The following is a 9,402-nucleotide window of genomic DNA, read 5'->3' on the forward strand; positions in this document are numbered from 1 at the left end:
CTTTCCCATGGCAATACATCTAATTTCCTGGCTACTGGTGCCAAGAGTGTTGACTGTGGAGCCAAGCAAACTAAAGCTGTGAACAATCTCAGTCTCTTCACTATCCATCCTGATGCTGCCAATTGGCCCAGTGGTGAGAATCTTTGTCTTCTTGACATTGAACCTCAATCCATATTGGAGGCTACAGTCCTTGACCCTCTGCAGCAAGCGATTCAGGGCATCCTCAGTTTCAGCACGCAGGGTTGTAACATCTGCATATCGTAGATTGTTGATCTTCCACCAATCTTTTTTTTTTTTTTGTCTTCCACCAATCTTGACCCCACATTTCTCCTCATAGAACCCAGCCTCCCAGATAGTCTGCTCTGCATACAGGATGAAAAGGCATGGAGACAGGACACATCCCTGGCGGACCCCCTTCCCAATTTTGAACCATGCAGTGTTTCCTTGCTCTGTTCTGACCACTGCCTCTTGGTCCCAGTAGAGGTTTCTCATTAGCACCATCAAGTGTTTTTGTATTCCCATTCTTCTCAGAGTCAGCCACAGTCTGAAAACCCATAGCATATTGAAAAGTTGCAAAGAGTGAAAACCTGGAGATGCAAAGACTACTCATTTAGGGTGTGATTATAGGCTTTGTGATGACTGTAGTAAGTTGAATTTTGAACTTCCTGATCATTAACTCCAAATATAGTGCAGATACATGAAATTAATCTTTCTTTCAGTTGATCTCCCAGAGTCACCTCTATACCAAGTTTTCAGAAGAAATTGGTTTCTTGAGTCTATTAGTTTTTCTTTACTCACAGGAATTGAAAATATCTTATTCCTATAATTTATACTGTTAGTAATTTACCAGAGCTCCCTGGGACAGAGTCTTATCATCCAACATTTGATTCCGGAACAAATACAGTCTAGGAAATTCTGTGGGTCAGTGCTATAGAGGGAATGGTTTTAGGGCTGCTCTGCTGGATAGGAAAAAAAAAGGAGAGGATTCACACTCGTGACCTCTTGGTCTCAATTACGACTTAGCAAGAGTTCTTTTGAGCAATCTGGTTCTTTATATGTCTGGTAATATGGACTATGTTGGCACTACATCCAGGCTTATTGTCTCATGGAACAACTTTGGTCACCCAAATCTGGAAATGATATCGTTATGTAAGGAGGAATGATTTGCCTCACTTGGTAAAGGTGCCTACAAGGCCTAACAAACATCTATAGCTTTACCATGGAATCAACTGCTAAGCTGATTGGACTTTTACAGAGGTGAGGGTACTTTATGTGCCTAGCGGGTTATTGCCTCGGCTTCACGTAAATCTATACATCAGTTTGGCATTTTTCCAAACATGATGTAGTTTTTCTAAAGAATAGCCTCTGCAGATAACATGTCCTGACAATATGAGACAAAAACTTCATCATTCTGGCCTCCAAAGAGACTCTGGTTATACTTTCTCCAAGATATAAACATAAGTTCTTTTGGAATTGTGTGTGGAAAAGTCATCATACATGCCAGGGCTGAATCCTGTATCCTGTCTCCATACCTTTTCAATCTTTATGCAGAACCCATTGTCCAGGAGGCTGGGCTCTATGAGCAGAAATGCGGCATCATGATTGGAGGAAGAATCAGCAACAATCTGCATTATGCAGATGAAACAACACTGTTTGCTGAATTTGAGGAAGACCTGAAGTGCTTGCTGTGGAAGGTCAGGGACTGCCATCTTCAGTATAGATCGAGGCTCAATATCAAGAAAACAAAATTCTCATCAGTGGGGGCTGATTGTAGCATCATAATGGATGGTGAAGAGATTGAGATTGTTTACCAGCAGCCAGGAAATGAAAAGATTTATTGCAATGGGAAAGTGTGCAGTTAGAGATGTCTCTAAAGTACTGAAGTGCAACGATGTCAGTCTGGAGACTAAGGTGCACCTGACAGATGCCACGATCTTTGCAATCACTTGCTATGCATCAGAGAGCTGGACAATGACTAGGGATGATAGAAGCAGAATTAATGCCTTTGAGCTGTGGTGTTGGAGAAGAGTATTGAACATACCATGGACTGCTAAGAAGAGGTTTTTCCTAGAGAGGGTGAAGCCAGGCTCTTCCTTGGAGGCAAGGATTCTGAAGCTTCTTCTGACATGGTTTGGACATGTTGCAAAGTTAAGGAATGTAGCCTTAAGTATGGATTGAGGCTCAATATCAAGAAGACAAAGATTTGCACCACTGGGCCAATTGGCAGCATCAGGATGGATGGTGAAGAGATTCAGATTGTTAACAGCTTTAGTTTGCTTGTCTCCACAGTCAACACTCTGGGCATAGAGGAGGATCCTCTATGAGGTGGATTGATTCAGTGACTGGAGTAACGGCATGGTTGTGTTGGAGACAGTGAGACTGGAATAGGACAGAGCAGGGTTTAGGGCTGTGGAGTTGATTCCTTTGAACTGTGGTGCTGGAAGAGAGTATTGATCTGCTAGGAGAACAAACAAGTTCGTCTTGGATAGGCTGCTCCTTGGAGGCAAGGATTCTGAAGTTTCCTCTGACATACTTTGGAAATGTTGAAAGGTGGGATCAGTCCTTGGAGAGGGCAGTCATGCATGGAAGGGTGGAGGGACAACACAAGAGAGGAAGATTCTGAGAGATGGAACTATTCAGTCAATCTTATTGGAGATGAAAAGATTAGCAAGGGATTAGGGCTGCTGTACATATGAGTTACAGGTGATTGGATGGCACATAACAACAACAAGATGTCATAGTGGCTCTATGCATTGCAGTTGACTCGGTACACCACATAGCAACAACAACATGAGTAATGGCAACTCCATGAAACCAAACAACAACATTACAATAACTAGTTTTAATGAAGAAAATTCTGGGTTTTTTTATTTTATTGTTGTTCTCGTTACGTGCCATCAAGTTGCTTGTGACTTATAGCGACCTTATGTACAAGAGCCTTAAATGCCTTTCTATCCTGTGCCAACCTCACCGTCTCAGACACACTCATTCCCACCACTCCCCTCACAGAAATAATCCATTTCATTGAGGGTCTTCCTCTCCTGCCCCGTCCCTCCACTCTCCCCAATGTGATGTCCCTCTCCAAGGACCAGTCCTTCCTTGCAACATGCCCAAAATATGTCAGACAAAGCTTCAGAATCCTTGATTCTAAGGAGCATTCTGGCTTCACCCTCTCCAGGACAAACCTGTTTGTTCTCCTAGCAGTCCATGGTACATTCAACACTATTCTCCAGCACCACCACTCAAAGGCATCAATCCTCTTTCTATCATCCCTATTCACTGTCCAACTCTCTGTCCTGCTTGCTGAAACTGAGGAGGACCTGAAACACTTGCTGTGGAAGGCCAGAGACTACAGTCTTCAGTATGGATTGATGCTCAGTATCCAGAAAACAAAGATTCTCACCACTGGGTCAATTGGCTGCATCATAATGGATAGTGAAGGGATTGAGATTGCTCACAGTTTTGGTTTGCTTGGCTCCACAGTCAACATTCTTGGCACCAGCAGCCAGGAAATTAAAAGACGTATTGTGATGGAAAAGTCTGCAGTTTGAGACCTCTCTAGAACAGTGAAGTACAACGGTGTCTGTCTGGAGACTAAGGCGTTCCTGATACATGCCATCAACTTTGCAGTCACTTGCTATACATCAGAGAGCTGAGCAATGACTAGGGAGGATAGAAGGGCAGTTGATGCCTTTGAGCTGTGGTGTTAGAGAACAGTATTGAATATGCCATAGACTGCTAAGAAAACAAACAGCTTTGTCCTGGAAACAGTGAAGCTGGGCTGCTCCATGGAGGCAAGGATTCTGAAGCTTCTTCTAACATACTTTGGACATGTTAAATGAGGTACCAGTCCTTGGAGAAGGAGGTCATGCTTGGGAGGGTAGAGACACAGTGCAGGAGAGGAAGACCCTCGATGAGATGGATTGATTCAGTGACTGTAGTAATAGGGGTATGTGTGTCAGAGATAGTGAGATTAGCATAGGATAAGACAGAGTTTAGGGTTGTTGTACACAGGGTCGCTATGAGTCGCAGGCCACTAGATGGCACATAACAACAACCATAATATATATAACTATATAACTCTCTGTAACTATATATATAACACTATATATAACTGTATATAACACTATGTAACTATATATAAATATATATATATATAATCTGTGTTAGGCAGATGACACAATCCTGCTTGCTGTAATTGAAGAGGACCTGAAGCACTTGCTGGAGAAGGTCAAGGACTGCAGCCTTCAGTATGGATTGAGGCTCAATATCAAGAAGAAAAAGATTTTCACCACTTGGCCAACTGGTAGCATAAGGATGGATGGTGAAAAGATTGAGTTTGTTAACAGCTCTAGTTTGCTTGTCTCCACAGTCAACACTCTTGGCATAGGGGAGGACTCTCTATGAGGTGGATTGATTCAGTGACTAGTGCATTGGGCATGGATGTGTTGGAGACAGTGAGACTGGAATAAGATGGGGCAGGGTTTAGGGCTGTTGAATTGATGCCTTTGAGCTGTGGTACTCAAGAAGAGTATTGGCCTGCCAGAAGAACAAACAAGTTCCTCCTGGAGTGGCTGCTTCTTGGTGGCAAGGATTCTGTAGCTTCTTCTGACATATTTTGGACATGTTGCAAGGTGGAATCAGCTCTTGGCGATGGAAGTCATGCTTGGGAGCTTGGAGGGACAGTACAGGAGAGGAAGATCCTGATGAGATGGAATGATTCAGTCAATCTTATCAGAGATGATAAGATTGGCAAGGGATAGAGTAGGGTTTGGGGCTTTTGTACATAAGGTCACTATGAGTTGCAGGTGACTGGAGTGCACACAACAAGGTGTCACAGGATCTCCATGCACCGCAATGGATTCTACAGTATATAGCAACAACAACAACAACATGAGTAATGGCAACTCCATGAAACCCAACAACAACATTACAATAATTACTTTTAATGAAAAATTTCCAATTTTTTATATCTGTTGAAAAATATAAAAAAGAAAATAACACATCAAATAAAATTAGTCATAAAGTCACTCTGATCTTAGTCTAGATTGCACCTAAGAAACACAACAAAGAAAGCTGAGAGGATCATTTTAATGCCATAGGCATAATTGAGATAATACATATTAACCTGTACCTGATCTGATAGGAGGAATCATTGAAAATCCTTTCTCCACTAAGTAAATACTTGGCAGCCCAGCCCTACCCTCTATTCTCCAGGATGGAGAAAACAATCATAGGTGGAGCTGGTCCCAGGAGTTCCACCCTCTAGTTAGTCTATAAAAGCTTTTGAGACTGACCAAGAAGCTAATCTGGGAGTCTGATCCTGATTAAAGAAAAGAAAGAACTACCAGGCTAGCAGTGCCTTAGAAGACAGGGAGAGAAAAACAAACAAACAAACAAACAAACAAATAAATGAAGACAGGGGGACTGTCTGCTAGACTTGCACATTCCAGGTATGTGAGTATGTGGGCTAAATGAGTTCTGGGTACGACAGCATAGGATTAACTCTGACCTCTAAAACACGCCTATGAAGTGAAATGGGTCCAAATAGGTGTTTAATGTATTTGCAGAGAAGGAAATAGATCTTAGGGCTGTTATCTTCCATGGAGTCAGAACCAACCCATAGCTGATCCTCTAGCAAGTCTTGGGTGGGAGGAGAAAACCCATCCTTCTCCCGTGAAATCATAGGACTAAATGCTGCCAGAAAGTTAGATGCTTGAGTCCCATTTAAATGTCTTTTAATTATTGATATTTTTTTTTAATTATTGATATTTTAATGAAAGTTTATAGAAAACTTGGATTTCCATTCATTTATTGTTCCACATTTTCCTTCTTACTGCCCTCTCAGTCTGCTTTTATCTTTATTTTTACAGTTTCCTCCCTCTTCCCCTCAGTCCACTTTGCTGTTCCCTTCCTATTCTGGATTGTTGACATGCAAATAATATCTAATCATATTTTCTTTTTCATTTACTTTTTTGAATAATACTTTTTAGAGAGTTGTTTCCCTCATATATTTAAATGTAGTGTTCATTTATCCTCTCTTTTCTTAGTTTTCTCCAAACTGCCATGTCAGTCCTGTTTTGTAACGGTGGAATTGTTTAGTATTTATCCTTTTGTGACTGAGATATTTCACTCAGCATAATATCTTCCAGGCTCACACATTTTGTGTAACGAGTTTCTTGTTTTACACTGCTGCATACTATCCCATTGTGAATATACCACAGCTTCTCTATCCATTTTCTTTTTGATGGGCACTTGAGTTGCTTCCATCTCTTTGCTTTTGTGAACAATGCAACAATGAACGTGGGTGGGCATATATATCTGTTTGGGTGGCATTTATGATTTCTTTAGGGTATAATGTGTGTAGTGCAATTACTGGGTCAAATGGTATTTCTATTTCCAACTTTTTGAGAAAGCACCATACTGCCTTTCATAATGGTTACACAATTTTACAATCCTTCCAAAAGTGAATAAGGATTCTAATTTCTTCACAACCTCACCAGCATTGTTATTTGCTGTTCTGTTTAAGATACAATTTACATATGACTGAGAAAAACAGTTTCAAAAGGATAAATGCTAATCTAGAATAGATATATTTCCTCTGCTGATAAACAGAGAGCATAAAGTACTTTAAATGACTAAAAAAAGGGGAAAAAGGAATTCTAAGGCAATGTAACTAGTTTTGCAGGCTGGAGAAAAGTGATCATAATTTTTGTTCTTTTTCTCCCCCCGCCCCGCGTATCTGTAGAGTCTCCTCCAGATAACTGGACTAGCTTCTTCATCTTTTATTTTTCCCCCATTTTTCTTTTTCTTTTCCTTTAACTTTAATGAAAGTTTACAGAGACTTAGGTTTTCGATTCATCCACTGTTGCACTTTTCTCCCTGCCCCCACCTCTGCCCTCCCTTCCATGTGAGTTTTACGTTTGGATATTTCTAAATTGATTAATACCATCACATCAAGTGGTGTAAATTTTAAAACCCTGAGCCCTGACAACACTGCTGAATAAGCCCCTAAAAGCCTGATTTTACTTAATCCTCATTATAGGTCATGTTCCTAAAGGATAGAAGTCCAGAGAGATTACATAATTTGTTCTATTGGAGAAGTGACATAACTCAGTCACAAAATTATGAGAAAAGCACTAATATGAAATTTAGTTACATGTAAAAGCCATCAATCTTGAAGGATTAACAGATCTGAGAACGGAAGAAGGGGAAAAGTAAAGTACATAATTTTTTTAAAAAAATTATTTAATATTTTATTATAAATTTATTATTAATTTCAATGAAAATTTACAGAGACTTTGGATTTCCATTCATTCATTGTTGCACTTTTCTCCCCTCCGAAGACTCCCCCCTAGTACACTACACCCTTGGAAAAGTAAATGAAAAATTATTTCATTGTTTTACAAACCCTCCCCCGCGTCCACTCCACCATGTAGCCTTCACTCTGGACTCCTGTCATGACAAAAATACCTAATCACATATCCCTTTTGAACAGTTTTCTCCCTTATCTGTTTCAATGCAATATACATTATTGAACCCATCTTTTTCAGTCTCCCCCCTACCCCAAGGTCAGTCCTGTTTTACAACAGTGGCACCATGCCGTATTTGTCCTTTTTTTTGACTGAGATATTTCACTCAGCATAATGTCCTCCAGGGTCACCCATTTTGAATAATATTGTATGAGTTCCTTGTTTTTCAGTGCAGCATCATGTTTCATTGTGTTTATATACCACAGCTTCTCTATCCGTTCGTTTGTTGATGGGCATTTAGGTTGTTTCCAACTCCTTGCTATTGTGAACAAAGCCATGATAAACATGGGTGTGCATATAACTGCTTGGGTGGCAGTTATGGTGTCTTTTGGGTATATTCCCAGTAGTGGAATTGCTGGGTCTAATGGTATCTCTATTTGAAATTTTTTTGAGAAAGCGCCATACCACCTTCCACAGTGGTTGTACCATTTTACACTCCCACTAACAGTGAATAAGGGTTCCAGTTTCTCCACAACCTTGCAAGCATTTGTTGCTTGCTGTTCTGTTAAATTTTGCTCTTCTAGCTGGTGTGAGATGCTATCTTATAGTTGTTTTAATTTGCATCTCTCTTAGAGCTAGGGATTTTGAACATTTCTTCATGTGCTTGTTAGCCATCTGAATGTCTTCTTTGGTGAAGTGCCTTTTCATATCCTCTGCCCATTTTTCAATTGGATTATTTACGTTTATCTTGTTGTGGTCTCAAGTATTTTTAAATTCTGGATATAAGTCCCTTATCTGATATGTCCTTACCAAATACTTTTTCCCAATCTGTGGCTTCCCTTTTTACCCTGTTGGGGAAGGTTTTGGATGTGCATAGGGATTTGAGTCTTAGAAGATCCCATTCATCTATTTTATCTTCTCCTGGTTGTAGATTTTTCAGGACACTTGGAAGACTGTTTATATTGTGGATTCGGACTTATAGTGTGCTTCCAAGATTTTCTTTAATGAAGCTTATAGTGCGTGGTTTTAGTCCTATGTCTATTATCCACCCTGAGTTGAATAATATTTTTATAAAGTATATAACAATTACATGACACATATACATTTAAAACAAAAGAACTTACACTTTTATTTTGTTCATTTCATCTCCACAAGTCTAGCTATAAACAGAGAGGGATAGGAGAATAGCAAAATTTTGTGTATAGGAGGAATTTATAAATAAGTAAACAAAAAACCCCAACAAGGAATATATCAATTTATAGAAATGCAATGATGCTTGGAAAAAGTAAACATAGAATCTGATGAGAATTTGCTGCTGGGAATGGCTCCGGTTGTAGTGAGGAAATGTCACACTGAAGAGAACAGCAACTCAAGAATTCTTGAAAAATAGAAAGCTGTAATTAAATGTAGGAGTTGAGAGAAGGTTAGAAGAGTCAGCTAAGAAAAGATGGTTGTGATACAAGGAAAAGAAAGTGTCTTTAATATGATATGATAGTTGTTGTTGCTGTTATGTGCCATCGAGTCACCTGCAACTCATAGTGACCTATACCCTAAACCCAGCTTTATGTGCTAATCCACTGTTATATGGGTCTTAGCTGAAAGTATAGAATACCAGAGGAATGTCTACCTGTGTTTCATTGACTATGCAAAGACATTTGATTGTGTGGATCATAACAAACTGGCTGACTCTGAGAACAATGGGAATCCCAGAACACTTGATCGTTCTAATGAGAAACCTATACTTGGACCATGAGGCAGTCATCAGAACAGAGCAAGGGAACACTGCATGTTTCAAAATTGGGAAGGGCATATGCTAGGGATGCAGCCTATCTCTATACATTTTCAAACTGTACGCAGAACAGATTATCCAGGAGGCTGGGCTCTATGAGAAGAAATGTGGGGTCAAGATCAGTGGACAATCTGTCAACAA

This window comes from Elephantulus edwardii, unplaced genomic scaffold (genome assembly GCF_000299155.1).
Source record: "Elephantulus edwardii isolate Elephantulus edwardi_28Jun2011 unplaced genomic scaffold, EleEdw1.0 scaffold00119, whole genome shotgun sequence".
Lineage (NCBI taxonomy): Eukaryota > Metazoa > Chordata > Mammalia > Macroscelidea > Macroscelididae > Elephantulus > Elephantulus edwardii.